This window comes from Acomys minous (genome assembly GCF_964271855.1).
Source record: "Acomys minous genome assembly, chromosome: 6".
Classification (NCBI taxonomy): domain Eukaryota; kingdom Metazoa; phylum Chordata; class Mammalia; order Rodentia; family Muridae; genus Acomys; species Acomys minous.
The window spans coordinates 23,759,231-23,781,879 of NC_140487.1; positions in this window are offsets into that span (position 1 = coordinate 23,759,231).

A 22,649-nucleotide genomic window follows, 5' to 3' on the forward strand; every position below is an offset into this window, starting at 1 on the left:
ACTGCAGAGCCTTTCTTTGGTCCTTTCTGTAGTGGAAGAAGCTGCAGCATAGTCAATACGGCAGTTGAAGTGAGCAATGCCAGAGGGGCTGTCTGCTGGCATCTTGTTTTCCGTGAAGTCTTACTCCCTGCTGAGACCGCATGCCACCTTCTACATTATCTGGTCCAGCCTGGCCTTGCCTTTCTTGTCCCTTGTTCCTTCCATTTCTTTTATTTCTTTTTTTTCCCCTGCCTTTCCACACTTTACTTTTTACAGTTCTGAATGAACTATCTTAAACTTTGAAATAAAAAGTGTTATTTTAATTAGCTTTGAAAATTGGAGCTTTCTTCTAGATTTGTCCTATTTCTAGAAATGAAATCTGGGTTCAGGGGATGCTGTGTTGATGGGATGGGATGGGTGAGCAGGGGGTCGGGCAAGCCTCTGGGTAGACCCTAACAGTCCCTAAGGGAACCTCTTTCTCTCTACTCTTTGCCTGATTATTTCAAAAGCTCATGGATTTCCTTCTAATTAGCAGTACGCTGCGTCTCCTGTTCTAGGCTCAAACCATCCATTATCCAGCATCTTCCCAGAGGTTCCTAGGAGAAATCAATTTCTGATAGATGCTGAAAGGTATGCAGTTATTGTATGTCACCGAGAATGTTAGATTTTTATCTCTAGATCAAACTAGGTCACCAGAGAACTGGTGGTTTGCATCTTTCTAGTTTTCACTCCCCCAGAAGACTCATTTACAACTGCAGATTCTGTGTTTGTCTGTGAGGAAGCCTCCAATGGGTTTGGAACACCTCTCTAGCAAATAGCTCCATGTGACTTTCTGCCGTGAGAGCTGGGCACTCCTCTGAGCAGTCACACCTGTGCTTAGTTAAGGTGTGTGTGTGTGTGTGTGTGTGTGTGTGTGTGTGTGTGTGTGTGTCTGTCTGTCTGTCTGTCTTGTGGCCACCTTTGGTAAGTGCTTGGGATTGCCATTTGTACTTAGTTCCACCTAGTGTCACCTTGTTCTTCTGACAGGTAGCAGGAGAACGGCTGCAGCCAGATAGCCTTGACTATGATTCTGTTTTCCTCCCGACTCCATCCTTGAGGCTGCATTGCTTTAATAGAGACAGTGCTGGTACCAGATTCCTAGGATGAGGTGGAGCTTTAAGGTGTGAAGTGCCGTGGGTGTGGCGGAGCACACCTGTAATCTCAGCCTATGGGAGGCCAGCCTGGGCTACACTGTGAGACCCTGTCTCAAAAATCAAACACGGGGGGGGGGGGGGCGGCGGAAACAAATGAAAAGTATAACATGTTAAAGGTAATATAGAACAAGGAAAGCTAGTATTCTTATATACCTGAGAAGTTTATGTAGCAAAGTTATTTTTATAATGTACATTTTAATCAACCAGTTTAGATTGCTTTAAGAAGGAATAGTATTCTAGAATGTGAAGATTTAGATAGAGGTCCAAGGTAAGTATCCATTTAAATCTAATTGACCCTTTAAACTCTAGTTTTTACTTAATTTACTTGAATGTATTTAATGAAACTGATGTTTTGTCTGCATTGTTTTGGTTAGTTAGAACCATCTACTTCACATGCATAGTGTCTCCTGATTTTTTTCCTCTCCCTCTTCCTTCTCTTCCTCTTTCTTCTTCTTTTTGAGACAGGGTATCATGTAGCTCAGGCTGGCCTTGAACTCACATGTGGCCAAACAGAGATTACAGGCTTACCAACCATGGCTTGTATCCTGAGGACCAAACACACAGGGCATCAAACCCAGGGTCTCATGCACACTAGGCAAGTACTCCACTGACTGAGCCACCATCCCAGCCAAATCCTCATTTCTTCCTTGGATAATGTGCTCAGAGGGAAAGCAATGAAGCAGCTGTGGCTTAAATTAATGTCAGGATGAACACTAAGAGTAACCTCATACTCAGGAGCCTCTCTTGGTACCCTCTCCTTGCCATCTTCCCCTCACTCTTTCTGCTACTGGAGGTTGCACGTTGTACTTTTCCAATATTTTGTCTAGGTTGACCTTGAGTGTGTTATTTACCTGCCTCAGCCTCCCTAGTAGTTAGGATTACAGACCTATGCCACTGAGAGACTGGCCCCGTTTTATTTATGATGAGTGTCTCTGACATTTTCAAAGTGGTGGCGATGTCCAGGACAAACCACACCCTGGGTGCAAACTTGGGTTCTTGCTCTTGCACCACACTCCTAATAGCATATGAGTAATGGGCTGTGAGCATCAAACCACACCCTGAACAGCAGCTGTGGATCTTCCTCCTATGAACCTCAGTGAGTAGGCTCTGCCCCTGTAGAGATCCCTGGCCCCATAGCGATGGGCTTTGCTTCGAAAGGAGCAGAATCTGAAAGAATGGTTCTTTTATAACATGCCTTATTCCCACTTGGTTCCATGTCTTCCAGCGTAGACATTTCAGGCACTAGATTCTCTGCACAGGGCTCGCTTTATAGCAGAGCCCTTACATCAGGCTAAAGAGATAAAATATTAAGCACCAGTGCACTCCCTAAATCATTAGCACTGGGTCCACAGGTAATGAATTCAGCTCGAGGCTATTTGGGGCCTGTTGTTTTTTATCTTCCATCCACAGAGCTCACTGTTCAGTAATGAACTCTCCCTGCACAGGATGGTGGTGTCTCTACTACGTCCCCCAGAAGACTCAGGGTGTCTCTTCTGTCAGATGCTCCAGGCCTCAGGGCTCCAGACGTTCTCTCAGGGGCAGAGAGGTGGAAAACACTCACAGCTCTCTGTTCTCACTGATGAGACAATGACCTCTTAAGACAAACTACTGCTTTCACACATTGTAGAAGATTTTAGGAATTTGTAATGACTGCAGAGTAGCTCATCTGACTGTGTAGGCGGGATGTGGAGAGTTGTATCGAGTTTGAAATGGGGCAAGCCTTGCTTGAATGGCTGGCCCCTAATCTAGCAGACTGATATTTTTATTTTTGAGTTCATTACAATAAAGTATTTCAAAAATTAAAATCTGTAGTAGATGAAAGGCAATATACTTTTCCTTTTCCCATATGTATTTTGGGTTGGTTCATTAGTAGAGCAACATCACCTCTAATTCTAACACTGATCCCTGGTGGTGTTAGCCTTGTCTCTCTCTCCTAGAAGAGAAGTTATGTTTCAAGAGAAATGAGTTTCCAGGTCTCCTGACATGAGACAGGAGACAGTTGGAAGGTTGGACTTGTGCCCGAGCCAGTGTTGAATCTTCCTGGTTTTTGACTCAGTGTGAGTTTAACTCTGATTAGTGCGGAATGGCAAGCTCACTTTGCACAAGGATCTGCCAGAGATTTTCAGTAAAGGAAGAAAGATGATTGCACTGAAGAGAAGGCAGCAGCTAGGCGGACTAGCTGTGCAGCCCAAAGTGGGCTGGGAACCGTAAGCCTTTGGAATGGAGTCAATTCTATTCATTAAACTGCCAAAGAAATTTTACTTCATGACATGTGTGATCATAGTGGGGTGTGTGTGTGTGTGTGTGTGTGTGTGTGTGTGTGTGTGTGTGTGTGTGTTATTAGACTTTTCCTGTTACCCTTTGTAATGTGAACATCATACAGCTGAGACACAAATCTCTGTACTAGACTCACATAGTCAGCTACTCATCTCCTGATTGGGATTTATGAAGGCTCTATTGGCTTTTTAGTTTAATTCTCTGGATCATACTGAGGGATTGCAGAGGTTGTGTTTAAGAAGTTGTCTTCAGATATGCAAAACAGTAAGCTAATGTGAGAGGGCTAGGGTATCTGGTCATTAGATGTGGAAGAATGCTGTGAACAAACAGAGCGAGGGGTGCCAATGGGGGTGGGGGTGAGGGTGGGGGTGGGGGTGGGGGAAAGAGCTGTACTCTGTGGCGCCGCAAAGAAAACTTCCTCTGGAGATGAACACACAAAGCAAAGTGCTGAACAAGGGCTAAGGCAGCATGGCGCAGCCATTGAGCAACTTGATGAATGAGTTCCGCCTCCAGGGATGATCAGCATTGGGGTACTTCTACTGTGACCGAAAACTAAACCCAAAGTTCTCGAAAGTCAGGAGAGAACTTATTTCTGGAGGTAACAAAACATTCCAGGCATATCTGGTTTCAGGTAAGGCTTTGCTTAACAGGACACCAGGACCCAGTCTGAGCATCTCCTGGCTGGCCTCTGCACTCACTCTCTGGTTGTTGGGTTAATTGTTAGACTTCATGGGTTTCATAGGTTGTTATAGATATTATTTACTCTTAAAATGTTCAGTGGTGGTTAAGATATATCACTAAGAACTGGGCACCACAGATTCTGAAAGATAAATATCACATTTTCTCTCATGTGGAAGATAAATTAGAAAAAAGAAAGAAAGAAAGTACAAAAAGGGACTATTTGGGAGGCAGGAGAGGCCCAGTGAAGTTCACACTGGGTGACCATGAGCAAAGCAAGTGATGTACATGTTAAAAAAATATTGTAAAAGCTGGGGATACAACTCAGCGGTAAAAGGATGCCTGCAATGTCAGTACCTGGGTAGCTAAGGCAGATTTATGCTGAGTTCAATGTCAGCTGGGGCTATATAGTAAGACTTCATTATTTCAGCACTCTGGAAGAGAGAGGTAGGCTGATCTCTGTGAGTTTGAGGACAGCCTGGTCTACAAAGTGAGTCCAGGACAACCAGGGCTATACAGAGAAACCTTATCTCTAAAAATCCAAAACCAAAACAAACCAAGACCCAAACCAAAACAAACCAAGCCAACCAAACAACCAAAAATAAATGAATAAATAAATAAACAAACAAACCAAAATCAATCAATCTGTGCCCAGCATTGTGGCACACATCTTTGATCCCAGCACCTGAAAGGCAGAGGGATGCGGATCTTTATGAGTTCAAGGCCATCCTGGTCTACAAGACAGCTAAAGCTACACAGAGAAAGTCTGTCTTGAAAAACCAAACAAAAACAACAAAAACCTCCCACATTTTCCCCTGTTTTGATGTCTTTCCAATTCTAGGGATTGAATTTAAGTATCACACAGGCCAGACAAGTGCTCAGTCACCGAGTAATGCCCTCACCATATACACACACCTAAGAAATAATTTACTGGTACGTCATCATCCCTGATGTCTTTCTCCGAACCAACTGTTTTGGCCAGGAGATCCTTTAGCTCTGATTGGCCAGTTTAAGTCACATGACACCCATAGATTAGGGTGTGAGTCAGTTCTGTTATGATTGTGGGATTAAGTGGGTATTCAAGTCAGAATACAGCAAATTAGTTAAGGAAGTAGGGTGAATGGAAGACAGTGAGTCAAACCAAGTATCTACAACACATCGCATAGCCATTAGTAGTAACAATAAGGGAAAAGATTCCACTACAAGAACTTTAAATAACATTAAACTGATGCCATACCCAACGAGAGAGTATAGTCTTATGTGTACATCTTTTTAAATCTTATGTATTCAGAGAAGATATAGTAGCTAAAGACGTCTAGAAGGAGGACTTGTAGAAGGTGTTTTCAACTAGGTACAAAGACATTAGGATGGAAGTTTCTAAGTGTGCTTTTTCTTTTTTTTACTAGCTCTCACATTTCCCAGGAGTACTTGTAAAAAACCAAACAAATAAACCCGGTAAAACAAAAATAAACCAAGCCAGCCCCACCGCAAGTGCTGAATTTGAGAATTCTCCAGGCAGTACCTGGCTGGGAGGCAGCCATTTTCTCCCTCCGCAGTCTTCAAAGGCATTTATGAATAAACACATGGTCCGAGAACAGTATGCAGGCAGTTGATGGGCTGTGAGTACCAGGCGGAAGTTGCGTTGTTTTTTAGAAACCAGAGGACAGATGCCTTTCTGGATCTTTCTGGATCTTTCCAGATTCCTATTCAGTGGAGCAGAATGTTCCAGCCATGACCAGCGCTGGAGCCTGTGGTTATAGAGCACTGATGAACACAAGCATTTCCACTGCCTGGAATGTGTACCCCAGTTTTCTACACGTGGTCTGCCCTTACCCTTCAGATTCAATCTTCCAAGGCAGCCTCCCCATTTCCTTATTTAGCCCTCTTACCGAACTTTCTGTTTCTTTACATTTTTTTTTTTTTTTTGCCATATATTGCTGCTCTTTCTTATTTCTGCTGCCCATTTCTCAACATGAGGACTATGCTCGCCTTCATAGCACCCCCTTCTTAGTTCCGGCACCTGAGCAATGCTGGCGTACAGAAGATCAGGAATGTGTTTGTTGATTCACTAGAACACAGAAAGAACAGTGAAGGAGAGATAAACATGTTTTTGTTTGTTTGTTTAGATCACAAGTGAGGGATGAGAAAAAGACTTGTGAGAGAGCAGGTGATGTTTATCCTCTTAGAGGTCAAACCACTATGTGGGGGAGATTGGTTTTTCACCAGCTGAAAAACATCCTTGAACAAATGCTGAGAGGAGGTATAAATATGAGCCCAAAACAGGAGGCGGGGCCTTTGGAGACTGGGGATAGTTTGACTGTTCATCGCTCCACTTCAAGAAGCTCCTAGAGAGAACCGCTCAAGGGAAGGGTTAGGGGGTCCAGTTTCTGCTGAGATTCCCGGTTCTGGTTGCTTCAGATTCCAGCAGAAGAAATGCTGCTGATAACGCCATGAGAATCACTCCTTGGAAGTGATATCCTTATAGTTTCGTTATTATATTCTTTAATCTCCTTTTCCTATTATTTAGGTTAGTCGGGTTATAAGTGAGGCACTCTCAGTTAATAAGTTCATAATAAAATATAATTGTTAAGAAAATTGAGCCTACAGAACAGTGTGCTGGAAGTCAATTGGCCCACTTTGCCAACACAGACAGAGGCATGAAGCATTTTTCACTGAGCAGGGGTCTCTGAACCTTTGGCCCAGTAATCCCTTCTGGCAATCTAGTGATACCAGCAGACCCTTTCTAAGACTATTTTTAAAATGCAAAGATACACTTTTAATTAATTTTTTTCAAATGGAAGAGATTATACAGAAACACAGCTATAAGAATATAAATTTGTGGTATAGTAACACATACGTATCCTTATCGATGTAGAAAATGAGCCTTACTAACAGGTCTAATAACTAACAGAATTTCAAAGTATTGATGAGAGTCGGTTATGTTTTGGGATATTGACAACAGCCCTGATGTGACCAGAAGATGTGTGGGATTTCTGTTGGTAATAAAGTCACACATCCGATAAAATTCTCAGAGTTTGTTATCTATTACTGTAAATTTAATCAGAGGCTAGTGAAAATGAAGATGCTCCATTCCTCCCACCTACATAAACATTTTCTTTGAATTCTATGTACAGAGTTACTGTGGGAACGATTAGGAATCCCCCTGTGAAGTCCTAACTCCAATTAGGCGTGGTGGCACAAACCTCTAATCTCAGCACTCAGGAGGCAGAGGCAGGTGGATCTCTGTGAGTTCGAGGCCAGCCTGGTCTACAAAATGAGTCTAGGACAGCCAAGACTACACAGAGAAACACTGTATGGAAAAATCCAAAACCAACCAACCAACCAAACAAACAAACAAAAAAAAAAAAACAAAAAGAAAAAAAAGAAAAAGAAAAAGTTCTGAAACTCCATAAATCTGGTAGGACTCCTACTGAATGGTAGAGCAGTCATCAGGAACAGTACCTCTAATCTTATGAGTATGCAGCGATTGAGTGCAAAGCCTGGGAGAACTCTACAAAGCTCAGCTATGGAGATGGATTACTTCTTTTTAAAAATAAATGTTATTGTCCTTGTAGAGTGTTGAGATAAAGATCTTAAGTACCATTAAGGAAAGTTCTGACCTGGTGACCCCCCACATAGTGTTACTGTGGTGTTTGGATGAGGGAGAGAGCAAACATTTACAGACCAGATGCTGTTGTAGGGTCCAACTGCTCAGCTCAGCTAGACCAGGGCACATAAAACATGCAGGGAAGTTACGGTACAGGGCAGCTCTCTTCGATAGCATGCATACACACCACACCACACCACACCTCCTTTTGACAGGAGAAGAATCAGTTTATCTTGAGTCTTACCTTTCCTAGCACACGTTGAAATGTAAATTTCAACGGTTGTGATACAGTTACCATTATATTTTATGAGTATTTATCTTCGGTTTTGTGGTTTATGCCAAATTTCATGGGAGAAGACACTTACTCTAGTTTAGAAAGACATGGAAGAAGGAAAGTTGTCAATTTCATTTTTTTTCCATGTCACCTATCAGAAGAAGCCCACCATCCTGCAGCAGAAGGTATTTGTACAACCCAAAGGGCTATAGACACCTACCTGTGACCTTATTCCCATTGGAAATGAGGCTGTGTGTGGGCATGCATCCATTTCAATAAGGGTTTCAAAGAGGTGTTTAAGAATTTATTTCCTACTATGACCTCAGGATAAACTGTGATCCTCATACCAACTTTTCTTCACTCTTCTCAGATATCATTAAGAATTGAGAAACATAGCTGTAACTTTTAATTTTTCCCACACATCTTAAAGGGTAGTTACATTTAATCTGGGGGTCTTATTTTCTTGGGTGTTTTTGGTAATATCTGCACTAGCAAAGGTAAGGTTTTCTTCAGTTCAGTTTGATATGTGCAAGAGTGAATGTCACTGATATCTTACACGCACGAGTGCTAAGCATGCTTGCTTTGTGTAGACTCCCCAGTCTGCATCCTAGGGTGGAGGGAGAGAGGTGGGGTTCTGAACAGCAGAAAATGCTCATCTACCCCGGATCTCAGCAGGGGACACAAAAAATGGTAGCAAACAGCTACTATATAAACACATACATACATTCATGTATACACACACACACATGGAAAGTTTATCTCAGACATTTTTCTGATCTTCAACACAGGAACTTCTGAAGATTACAGTTACTTGGAGATTAGGGCTGGCTGATGTGTCCTGTCTCTTGACATATGCTTCTGGTAATCCTTATAGTACCCAATAGGGAGTGTGGAGATCCTGTCCTGCTCAAAGCATCACACGTCTTTTCTATCTAAGGAAAGTATCACAGCCACAGCAAACTTCAAAGTACAGAGATGTGCAAGTCTACCATGTATATGGGGATAGAAAAGTTGGACACAAACACAGTCTACTGTCTGGTGAGTTGACTCACTAGATCTATAGGCTCCACCATTTAATGACCGTCTTAGTCAGAGTTCTGTTGTTGTGAAGAGACATCATGACCATGGCAACTCTTATTAAGGAAAACATCTAATTGGACTGGTTTACAGTTCAGTTCAGAGGCTTAGTCCACTATCATCATGGTGAGAAGCATGGCAACATTGAGAGAGAGAGAGAGAGAGAGAGAGAGAGAGAGAGAGAGAGAGAGAGAGACAGACAGACAGACAGACAGACAGACAGACAGACAGACAGAAAGAGACAGAGAGATAGACAAAGAGAGACAGAGACAGAGAGACTGGGACTGGTTTGGCATTTGAAATCTCAAAGCCCAGCCCCAGTGACACACTTCCCCTAACAAGGCCACACCTACTCCAACAAGGTCGTATCTCCTAATCCTTTCAAATAGTGCCACTCCCCATAAGCCTACGGGAGTCATTTTATTCAAACAACCACAGCCACCAAGGGTGGAAAACATTTGAGAAGAGAATTCTATTTGTACTGAATGTGTACAGTGCAGTTTAGTATTGGGTACTATAAGAAATCTAGGTATGATACGCATATAGGAAGATTCTATGAAAATTCTAGACCATTTAATGTAAGGAACTCGAATATCCATGAATTCTCACATCCATGATGCCATAGGCACCAAATGATGACGATGTTTGATTCACATCCTATGCCTATAGAGGCTACCTCAGAGCCTCCCTGCTGGTAACAAGAGGTTTGGCAGCAAGGATCCCTGAAACATCCAGGCAGCCTGCATAGCAGATCAAGACATAGATCTTCTTAACCCGAGGCCTACGAATTCAAAGATGTGTTGATAAAGAACTCAAAACAGATTAACATTTAGAAGGGGGAGGTTCGGAGATTCTGTAATGAGTCCTTCTGGCCAGAACAAGCTGACCTTTTCCCAAGGGGGGAGAGAGAGAGAGAGAGAGAGAGAGAGAGAGAGAGAGAGAGAGAGAGAGAGAGAGAGAGAGAGAGAGAGAGAGAGAGAGAGTGTGTGTGTGTGTGTGGTCATCAGATCAATTTTACCCTTGGTTCCTCACTCTGGGAGGCTTTCACTTCTTTGTTCCCTCTTGTCACATGGAAAGTGAGCATCGGAGCACTGTGCTTTCCTTGAGGACTGAAGTTGGCTGGCCCAGCCTGCTGTCTAGCCTCTTCTGCTGATGGCTCAAGGGTGCTTTAGGACCACAGTCATGATCTGTGTGGACCAGAGTGATGCTTCCATGGACCCTCACTCCCTCTCTTCTTAATGTGGGTACCTTGACTTGTCAGATTTCGGAACAGAAGCTGCTCTTACTCTCCTTCTCCTGAATGTGTTTTTTCTGTTTGGAAGGAGATAACTGGCCTGTTTTTGTTGTTTTTTGTTTTTGTTTGTTTGTTTGTTTTGGCAGTTTTGCATGCTTTGCATGCCGTTGTCCAGTTGTTCTAGCACTGACTTTTGAGTGGAAACTCCTGCTCCCATCAGATCATCTTCTTTCATCTTCTTCCTTCCTCCTTTCCTTTCCTCACCATTCTCTGCCCTTTCCTTCCTTCCTTTCTTTCTCTTCTCCTCCTTTTCTCTCCTGCCTTACCTCTTTAAATTCAGTGTTTGTCAGCTAGTAATAACATATAAAAATACAACATATTCTTTTTGCATGGACTCATTTCCTTCATTAAGCAGATTTCTTCTCTCCTCTCCTCCTCCCTTCCCCTCCTTTCCTCTCCTCTCCTCCCTTCCCCCTTTTCTTTCCCTTCCCTCTACATCATTTTCTTTTCCTTCCTTCCTCCTCTCCTCCTCTTCTTCTTCCTCTTCCTCCTCCACTCTCTTCTCTTTCTCCTCTCCCACCTCTCCTCTCTCTCTCCATGACCCATCCTCTCTCTTATTGTTATTTTGAACTCAGATTCACTAACCTAAGTAGACTGGCAGAGATGATATCGATTCTCCCCCAGAAAACCATTAGTAAAGAAGATAGCATGTTGTAAGATTCCTAATGAAGTAGTTTTCTCCGCTCCCTACTTTTCATGTGTCACAAGCATTCACTCCTCATACCCACTGCAGCACCATTACAATAATCACAATAAAACTGCTAAAACTGAACACAACCTACACTTCATCAACTGAACACTGGAAAAAGAGACATGACAAATAAACACAATGGGACACTACTCAGTCACAAGAGCATGTGAAATCCTTTTCTGGCAGCATGGAACTAGAGATCACTGTATTAAATGAAATAAATTATATGTTAGAGTACAAGATGCCTATGGATGTAATAATCATTTACGAAATCTCAAAATGTTGATGTCATAGACATTGAGAATTGAATGATAGTTTGCAGAGGTTTGGTTAGGAGGAAGGAAGGTCAGTAAAAGGTTGGTTAATGGGTGCAAAGTTGTAATTAGTTAGGAGGAGTAACGTCTGTTGTTCAACGGCACAAAAAGGATGATTTAAAAAAATAATAATATAGTACACATTAAAAAACTAGAAGACAGGATTTTGAATATGTTGGTACAAAGGAACAATGTTGAGGAGATAGATAGATTTCCCCAGATTAAAGCATTATACAATATACACACGTGTCAAAACATCACATGCTATCATATATATATGTATATATATATGTATGTATGTATGTATATGCCAATAAAGGAATGTAAATAAATAAAAATATAAAAGAAAAGCCGTAACTTGTCTATTTATCTATAACTTGGCCCTTTAGAACAAGAACCATCTGTTCAGGACCCTGATTTTTGAGACTAGCTCTCCCCTGACCCAGCTATGTTGCAGTTTTCAGGAGAGCATGTGCGTGTCTCCACCCTCTCACACTGTCCACACGAAAGCATCTCTTCATCAAGGCCTCAAACAAAGCCTGAGCTCTTTTTTTTTTTGCCCATGGCGTGCCGCAGCAAGGGAAGGAGAAAAAGGGAAGAAATGAAGTTGAGTAGGGTTCCTCATCAATACTTAAATTATCTCTGGAACACAGAGGGAGTAATGGCAAAGGATAATTTCCTGGATGCTTGTGTTTGTGGTGATGAAAAAAATAGACATATTTCATGGGCAATAGAGCACTAGCCACATATAAGCGTGAGTCTTTTTGTTCCATACAGTGTCCCCAGCCAATGAATGATGTTCTTCTACATGGAAGGCAGATCTTTCCTACCAGGTTTAGCTTACCAACTCAGGTGTCACTCTCCCCTAAAACACCCTCTTAGGTTCCTGTGTTTTGATGTCTCCTTCAAACTCATGCTGTAATTTAATTGCCATTGTTAACAGGCAGTATCAGAATGTGGGCCATTCGAGAAGTATTAGGTCTTGAAGGCTTTGACGTCATTGATACTGTTACTGTGAGAGTAGGTTGTTTGTTACAAGAGTGGGGTCTTAGTAAAATGGTATGTTGGTTGAGTGTCTTCTCTTCCCTGCAGAGGGAAATAAACTTATACTGTGCCTGTGATGCATTTCTAACTTCAGAATATGGGTGAAGTCACAGCTATATCCAGAAACAGTCCCAGTCATCCCGGCATTCCTGGACAGTATTATCACAGTCATTAGCTTGTTCTGAAACCAAAGTACATACTTTGTACATGTGTCAATTTTTAGTCTGGCTTTTTGGGATATCATTAATAATATAATGATAACCCCTCTGGGTTTTGGGATCAAGTGTTATTTTAGCTGTGATGGAGTAATCAGTTTCTGCTTTATATCATTACAGTCTTCAGGTATTCTTAAGCCATAAAACAAGTGACCATCACCGAACTTAGTCATCAGCGAAACATTTTTCCACTTTATATCGCACCGAATAGTTGAAGAGTGTTGAGTTTATCAGTATGATTTAGTTTATGCTCTATATAAATGAGTGAGAGATCATTGTACATTAGCAACTTCAAGTGTTACCATGGAAAACCAAATCATAGAAGAAGGTTATGAATTTGGATGAGTGGTTGTAGGAAAGGAAAATAAGTGATTGAATTAGGTGAATAATTAGAACTTTAGACACTTTTTGAAAATGAGTTTAAAGCATATACAGTATCTCAGTTCCTCTAAAGTTATGTCTGAATGGAAATACTTAGAAGGAACCTTGGCATCTTGCTTCTTTTAAAACAAGTTTTCATTTCAGTCTGCAGCTAGTTGCATCTATTTGTAAACAATTAACTGGTTCAAATCCGTTGAGGTTTTCTTTGTACTAGTTTTAAAGAGTCTTGGTTAGCACATATATTTAATTAAAAAATAGACTTTACTTGATGTAAAACAAAGTTGTATATTCACATCACTACAGAATGTCTCTATGGGAATTGTAAAGGGCTGTTAATCATAGAACTTTTTCTCAGTTCCTACTCCTGAATATTCACAGGGAATCCTTTTGTGAGGTTCCAGTGTCATATTTATGGAAGCAGAGTGTAAGTCATAGATTTCTATGGCCAGAAAAGCCAGTGCTGTTTGTGTTTGTTGCACCAATAGATGCATGAAATAATGGTGTTTCTGGGTTTTTTTTTTTCCAGTGCCTATTTATCTGTGGTTGAGGACTCACCTACTAACTTCATTTTTCATTTTCTACATGTCTAGTTTTAGAACTACAAGCCCCAAAGGACAAATGTGGATTCAGCAGCCTCATGTCCCATTCCCATCTTCTGGGCTGTAGCAAGAACAGAAAGAATTAGAGTGGGTACAGCCATTTATAAACCACTCTCCACACTCGTCTGAAAAGACATCCTTAAGCATTGTCCTCATTTGCTTTGGATGAGAGAAGGACCAGACCTGATGCTTGTTCTTATGGACCCGGGAGCCTAATGAAGATCTAGATGTAAACCTTGGGTACCAGCTACATAAGACCCAGTTATTCGTACTTTAGATGAATTCTAGATTTGTATGTGGCTCCCACCAAAGTTTAATAATCACACTTTATAATGAGTGGTAGACTCCACAAGGTTTCATGTTACCCATAGTTTTTTGGTTTGTTTTATTGGGTGTTTGAACCCTTTTATTCCCTTCCGAGAGCAAAATAAATAGTCTTAATTTTTTTAATGATTTAATATTATCCTTCCTACTTATAAGTTCTTCCTTGATGTAGACAATAGATTTTTTTTTTAGAATTTTAACTAGGAAGAGAATAGTTGGAATATTTATTTTCATTGGTTTTATTTGCTTGTCAAGAGACAAAATGTTAAATGGGCAGCTCAGCTGGTAATCAAAGGTTTCACTGGACAACATGATCTTGCAAAAATTACTGTAGATGCTGCCTTTTGACTGGGGAGATGTAGGAATCTGTGCATTTGTAAGATTAGCAACAAAATGTCTTTAGACAGGCAAGCTTATTCCTCATGTCTTTATATTTACAGACATAAATATGGCCAACAGAGGGAATACATTGAAAAGTACACTCTGAATTCAGTAGCAAGTCAAGAACCTCAGAATGATACATGTAACCCCGAAAGTGGCAGGTTTGGTGACAAGGGCTATGTCCCTATGGGTCTCTGTGACAACAGTGAAGTGGCCACAGTTGACAGCTGTATTGTGAGATATGTAGAGAAAGGAAACAAAAGCACCTAAAAATCTTTCAACTCTGCCTAGTAAGGCGTTTGCCACATTGACCAACTAGATGATGCAGTCAAGAGTCATCTGACATATGTGTATATCTTGAGTTACACAAAATTGATTAATGTTTACACTTCAATCATCTTTTTGGCCACCTTCTCCAGACAAAATAAATATACAACATAGCAAGGCTACTTCCTAAATAAGTAGTGCCATCCTGGGACTTTAAACAGTTAGCTAGAGTTTTCCTCCTTGATGGTACTTGGTAGCTGCCTAATCTGCTGAGACACCTCAGCTCTCACAGGTAGGTTAGATGTCACAGTGTGAAATACATAGATCACAGTGATCAATCAATATCAGGTCATTCTTGTATTAAAATTTCTTTGTGAATTCAAACAAGTCCAGAGCCGCAGAAGCGGAGCAACCCCTGGCACGGGGCTGAGGCTGCCTGCTTCCCTCCTCTAGGCATTAGAGATTGCTCGTTGAACTTTCTCTGTCCTATCCTGAGGACATTGACTCTTTGCCTGTTGAAAGAAAAGTCCAAGTGTGTGAGGTTCTATATTAGGGTATGCTGAGGGCTGTACATCTCCGTTCTGTATAATACTGTCACTGCAAAGAGGCTGGCCTTTCCCTTCATGTACTACATATGAATCTCAAATCTTTGCTGCTCGCAGAGCTACATTATGCAGCGATCAAGCAACTTCCTAAGAAATGCATAAGAAGCAAAACCAAAGCCCGTTTCCACTCCTCATGCAGAGCACAAAACCGCTCAGCAGTAAGTAGCCTGCATCTTAGTAAAAAGCTATTGGCCCAAAGGAGTGATGACTGTTTGGTGACGGGGAAGCAGGTAATGCCCTGCTTAAATTAAGTAGGTAATGTCCTACAGTGACAAGGAGTTCAGAAGTGATGTGAAACTTGAGTGTAGTGAGCCAGGCATACATACATACAAACAACAGTTCCTACTTTAGGCTTGAGAGATGTAAATTTAGCCAAACAGGAGTACTCCATAGACGAAGAAGCAAAGAGAAGCCACTTACACAGGGAGCAGGGGGAGAGGGAGAGGGAAGTCAGGTAGGGAGGGGAGTGAGAGGAGAGGCAGGAGTCAGACACACACAAAAGCAGAGACACAGAGAAGGGGTCTTTCTGCCTTGTGCTGCTTGGGGTTCTGACATTCTGTGAGCCTTTACTTAATCTCTGCCTTTGTATCTGCAGAGATTCCCTTATAAGCTCATAAAATAAGCCCCCCTTTTTTTTGCTTAACTCAAGTTGCTTTTACTTGTTTATAAATTAAGGGTCTTAGCAATTATGAGTGTTTCTTAGAATGGGGCTAAGCTAATTTCCTCCCAAATACAATTACAGTTCTCTGTTTCCAGTTCCCAGAAAAATGTTAAGTTAATGAATAATCTCCTTGACTTTATGTTTTTATCCAATAAATTACTTCCCAAACCATTGGAAATTGTAACCACTTGCCTGGTTGTGAATACTAGCAGATGACTGAATGAGCAAGCTGGGAAATGTTAGCAGGAAAACCGAACTGAAAAGCAGCCTCTTGTGTTTCATGCACAACTTGTTTTGCTAGACATGTGGTAATGATTTGGAATTGTGCACATATATTTATATGCATGTACATTTATACATGTACACAAACATGGATATCAACAGAATAATCATATTTTTACTACCCATGTGATGATTATGTGTTAGTATTAAACAGAACAAAGTTGCTCTTGGCACCTAAAGGCTTTTGGGAGCCACTGCCTTAGATTTACTTAAATCTCTCTCTATTTTTTCATTTTCATCCTCCCCAGGCACTCTACCACTATATTGGCAACCATCTGTCTCCTCTGACATCATTCTGTTCATGGAAAACCAGGTTTCTAGCCTTTTACTATGTTACCACCCTCATCACCTGAAATAGCACTGACTGGGTCTGGAGTGTCTGCTCTGTATGGCAGGGAGAGCTGACACCATCGTTCCTACTATATCTCTTACAGTGACCACAGCTATGGAGATGACCCTTGGGAGCCATATGTGGACTTCTGAAAACTTTGCTTGCTGGTCAGTTCCTATAGAGAACCAACAGCCATTATATGGCTTCTTTATCTGGGTTAGCAATTCTGGTATTTTAACGGCTAGTTCTGTGGTGGTGTGGGGGTGTTTTATTAATACAATAAAGCTTTTCACATAAATTAAACCTTGAGCTTACTTGTTACATGGTTTTAATAAATTATTTATTGAGGTGTCCCTGAACAGTGTTCTGATAAAAACAGTAATTTTTCTATTTGTAGAATTCAAGACTAAGCCAATGGTTGTCTCTACATCCTGTGTTTTAATGAAGAAATAAATGCTAATTGTTGCTCTCTCCCTTCATAAAACTCCCTTCTTTATGTAGATCACTGGAAGTTGATTATTAATGAAGCTTAGTTTTCCATAAATAAGGAACATTGGCAATTAAAACTTTATTTGCTGAAATTTCAAGAGCGCCAGCTTCCTCTTGGGAAGGTCACTTATTTATTTATTCATGCTAATTTGGCTCCTAAAATCCTTCTATTGGATCTTCTTCATAGTTTCGTGGTTTAGAAAATCACTGTGCTCTAAATAAAGTTTCTCCCTTTTATTTGGTGTTTTTATGTGACAAAGTCTTTATCTTTACAACTCTCTTCCACTGAATATTTACCTCAATGTATTTATAAAATGCGCTTTAAAAAAAAGCCAGTAAGTGAGACAAAGAGAAAACATTTCTATGTATCTTCCTACTCCGTGTGAATGTGTAGACATAAACTGTCAGTAAGTCTATTCTGCTTTTTAGACCATTTGTCCTTCTTTCTTTCTGCCTCTTTATAATCCCCCACCCATATGGTTCCCTCATGGCCAGAGGTTCTCAGCCGGGCTGGGCTGGGCTGGGATGAAAGGAAGGATGGGATGGATTTAGTGAGGAGCACTCAGGAGCCATTTCCCAGGCTTCCCTGATCTTACCCTCCTGTTTGCAGCTTCGGTTGGACTGAGGTGAGACTTCGATGTGTATTTTCATACTTACTGTTTGATGTAAATGACCCCTCTTGTATTAAGATATGGGCCACATGGTGTGTGTGCTATAAGATTTTGCTCAATAGATAGCCAGGTAGCTATTGCTGGAGTATCTTTTCTTTTTTCAGACTTGGATTGGCAGGAAGACAGGCAAGGAGCCACCAACTGCGGGCTTTAATGAAGATGCTCAGGTGGGCGTGCAGAATCAGTGCTGTAGTACAGCCTCTGCTCCCCATTCCCTTCATCCTTTGGTTCAGCATCTTCTCATTTCAGGCCCCTTTAGACTCCACAATCACGCTAAGTTCATTTTGAAAAAAAACTTGATTTTATTATAGCTGCCATAAAAATGTAAAAACAAAGAAATTATAAATATGACACGGAAAAGTAGAAATCACGCCCAAAGGCGTAACCAGGGCAGTGAAAAACCACTATGGCTATTTAAAGCTTGAGGGACTTGACACAGGTGCTTCGTTACAGATGCAATGGGAGGGATCCAGTTGCTCAGCTCCCGAGCTGGAGAAGGTGGGGAAAGTCGGTGTCATCAGAGATCAGGAGCTCGGTCACTTAGGCATGACCAGAAAGCTGCCTTGGGAATGATGCCGCTGATGCTGGGGAAGTCCTCCACAGACAGGAAGAGGGGAAATTCTAGCTTTTCCTGTCTGGCCTCCATTCAGTCTTGGTCAAATGAAGCTGTGGAAGTCAGCCACACCGTAATACAGAACAAGGGAAGATCTGAAACATGAACACAAACCAGAGACGAATCTGAGGTCAAGAAGACGTTGTTGTCACGTTCTGTGGATTGCTGCAAGACTTGTGTTTTCAAGTATGGTGTCCACATTAATGATTTGTATTTGTCTTTTCACTACTTAATGGTTATAAGTGCTGAAGCCAGATTCTGATGTGAACTAAAGTATATCTCCTTTAATCTGTTTTTGGTCATTTTCCCCCTTTGTGATTGTATAGCATGTTTTGTTCAGGATGTCCCTTCTTTCGGAGTCTTCCATGGTCTTCTCTGCACTTCACACTTCTATGACTACTTCTTTCACAAGAAGCATTTGTTGTTGGACATATGCATTTGGCATATTAGAAGACCCCATGTTAGGAAAGTCCCTCCGCGGTGAGGAGCTCTTGCCACTCTTGCAGAGGACAACAGTTTGATTCCTATACCCATGTCAGGAGGCTTACAGTTTCCTGCAATCTGAACACCAAGGGATCCAATGTCTTCTTTTGGTTTCCTTGTGTATCTATGTGCATGCGTGCGTGCGTGTGTGCGCGCGCGCGCGCGCGCGCACACACACACACACACACACACACACACACAACAACAACCCACTATTTACGTTTTTAGGTATCTTTCCTGTTTCCCTCCATTGATTTTAAGGTGCTCCCAGGCAGTTCAGCTCCTCGGCATGCCTTGTTCATGTGACAGTGAGTATTCAGTGTGTTCATGTCCTTGGAGTGATAGTCACATGGGTATCTATCTATGCATGTCAAATACAATGACATATCCTGCACATTTTATTGTATGTAAATTAAATCTTGGTGAAAAGGCAGGTAAGAAAAAGCCTCTTCCCTGGATATTCTTATGTGATGCCCAGATTAGAGTGACTCATTCTACAAAGATGTCCATTTTAAATAGTATTAGAAATGATCAAACCGTTATGGATTTCAAATTAGTATATTTATCATACGCCTTCATACAATAGGCTCTTCAGTCCACAGATGCAAACCAGAGGGAGAGACTCGTTCAAAGTCACATTACTAACCAATTAATTATGGGATGGGAACCATACTTTGTGCCTCTGTGATTATATTATTCAGTATTAAAAAGTACAGCACAGCGAGTACATTAGTGGGATTGGGGAATGCTAGAGCTAGCTGGCCCTCGAGATGTAAGTCTAACCCCCCCCCTTTTGTGTGTAAGCAGCAATTTCAGAGCAAACTGGATTCTCTGAGGTGCTGAGATTGCCCATGCCGACCAGGACAGGACAGCGAAGGTGAGGGCACTGGAAGTGCCTTGTCTCCAGCACTGTCCTGGTCTCATGACTTCTCAGTCTTTTCTTCCAAGGATGAGCTTTTCAAGCTTAACCTCTAAGAGGCCAGGTCTGCCGTTAGCATTTTTTTTCTGAGGCATTTTCTTTTTTCTTTTTTTTTTCTGAGGCATTTTCAAGGGACTTTTCTGCAGGGCTTGAATCCTCTGGGGGGGGGGGAGTGAGGGGGGGTGCCGGACTCCCACACTTCCAACACAAGGGCGGGACTAAATGTTTGCGGAGTAACTCTAGGCATTTAACAACAAAGCACGGAGCATCCTTATTTCCAGCAGCAACAGCTTGCAGTGTTGTGCAAGCTCTCTGACGCAGCTTCTTCAACTACGGAATTAAATCTGCAACCACAAAAGAAAGGAGCTGATTTCTCAGGGCCCTTGTGTAATTTCAGAAAGGTTTTTGGGAAGTCTCTAAATTGAATTTAACTGCTGAGCACAGGATGAACTTAAAACCCCCATCTGTTTTAAGTCACCCTCCCTCTCATACGCTGTGCACTCACACTCACTCGATCACTCAGGGGCCGAGCCCTAAGTGCTTTGGCTATGGACACACGCTCTGGGTGAAAGGCAGACGAAGAAGAACCCGACGGACTGAGGTTACTGCCTACATCACCGCATTCCTTCTGTTTGAATTCACTCAGCTGAAAACCGCTGAGTGGTGGTGAGATGCCCAGAACACTGCAGGGTTACAAAGGTGGGTGGAGAGAACATTGGCCCACAAGGAATGCCACATTAGTCTTCAGGAAGGAAAACAGGAAGGTGGGAAGAACAGTAGGCATTTCTCAACCACTCGCCCCTAATTCTCTAATTCAGAGGGTGTCATCTGCATCCACCATGAAGGCAGACCCATAGCAACGGATTTTTTTTTTTCCTTTGTGCCCTGGCACTGGTTAGGCCAATTATCTTCCTGGTACTCAGTGAGCCTTTCTGGATACAGAGGGGGAAAAAAACCTGCCTGTTTATCAGGTTAACTGTTGCCACAAGCCACCTCAAGTCAGGGGACGTTGGAGAAAAGTTAACTTCTTGCTGATGTCACAGCCCAGTGACGTGAAGAAGAAGAAGTCATGGTGCTGTCTGCTCTCCACACAGTTACTCAGGTAGTTTAGTAGAGCATGGCTCTACCATGGTTTCTGGTGTGTCCTTCCGTGCATTGGGCTGATAAACAGAGGCAATGAAAGCTCATGGAAGACTAGAAGAAGACCTAGGGGCTAGGCCCAGAACTATCTTACTATCACTTCTTTCCGTATTCTATTGGCCAAGACTCAGACTCACAGCCTCAGCTGACTTCTGAGGAAGTGGTAATATGTGACCCAGTTTTATACATGCAATGAGATGATAGATAGATGATAGATAGATAGATAGACCATGAAGACAGACTGCTGTGTCTGTCATAGCGTGCAGCAGTAAGTGTCGATCACACCAACCCTATTTCTGTCAAGGCCCTTTGTTGGGGGATGGTCTGATGTATTTTGATGCTAATTACTGCTTGCTGGTCAGACCCACCTTTTGCTTAATAAAAAGCCATCCCATCTGAGCAGGGCAGGAGATAGGTGGGGCTTAGAGAGGAAGGAATTCTGGGAAGAAGAAAGACCGCCACAGAGAAAGGAGAGAGACCTAAAGGGAAGAGAGGAAGGCCGCCATGGGTTAGATGGAGGAGACGCACATGGCTGGCGTGGATGGAGAATCTGGTCCAGATAAAGAACATGAGCAAGTATTTGGGATTATGGATGGGAGGTACTGTGATAGAAGTTATTAGAAACACATGGCATGGGATTGAGACCTGGATCCCATGCTTGCCACTCTATGGGAGGTAGTTTAGAGGATTAATATCTGCCCTGCCCCAGGTTAACCAAGGCTATTTAAAAATATAACAAGCATCTGTGTCTTGATTGACTGCTAGCCAGGCCTACAGGTAATACAAATAAAATTTAAAAACAATAGCCCTTAAATAGCCTGACAAATGGGAGAAGAGTGTGTCCCATGCTAAGCTTCCCAGGCAGTGTTACTAAGGCTTCTGGGTATGTTAATTGTGGACAGTGGGCCATCACTCTTCTGCCATCTTCATGAGTAATGCTGATTCATTAGCCTGCAGTGTGGCTGTTGACGCTAGTTACAAAAATGTTTCCACAGCACAGATTTTCTGTGCACTACTAAAATCATACCCAAGTCTTTAGTTGGTCAGGGGTGAGGACCTGGGACTCCATTTCTACATAAGTGTGTTCCTTCACTTTTAGCATCTCACCATTAAGCAGTCAGTAAGTGATCTTCTAGTTAAAAGTTAAGATGGCAAAGGTTAGCCATAAGATAATGCTCATGTGATAGTGTGGCTGTGAAGGGTCCTACCGAAAGGCTTATGTGTTCCTTCTAGTGGCACTAATATTGGCAGGTCTGGGAGCTCAAGGAGATGAATGAGACCTTGTAGGAGAAAGTGGGTTACTTTGATCCCCTCCTCCTCTCCTTGTTAGCCAAGACATAAACAGCCTCCCATTGGATGGTACTGTCACCTAGATGCTGTGCCTCACAACATACCCAGAAAAACAGAGCCAAGTGGTCATGGACACAACCCTGAAGCCATGAGCTACAACGAACAGCTTTTCCATCTAACCTGTTCTCTCGGATACTTTGGTCACAGTGATGGGAAAAAAAAGTGATAACTTCCTCTAAAGTTGTTTCCCTTGTTAGTAAAAGTTGTAAGACTAGTCGGAGTGTCAAAAACGAGGCTCTCACAAGGTGGGGTAAGGGTGGGGAGTACAGGGGTGGCGGCAGAGGGGAAGTAGGCCCAGATCTGAATTCCCGGCAGGGTACTCAGCTATGGTTTGGAGACCCCAGCAGAATGGAAGAAGCTTTAGAGTGCCAGAGTCCTTGGAAAAGTTGCAAGTAAGAGGAAAAGTTTTAGAATTGGACTTCCTGGGTGTTCTTTTTCGCCGTCTTGGGGTAGGCACTTCCAGCTGGGCTCATCCCTCTTGGTCTTGATGTGATATCAGGGTTAAGAACT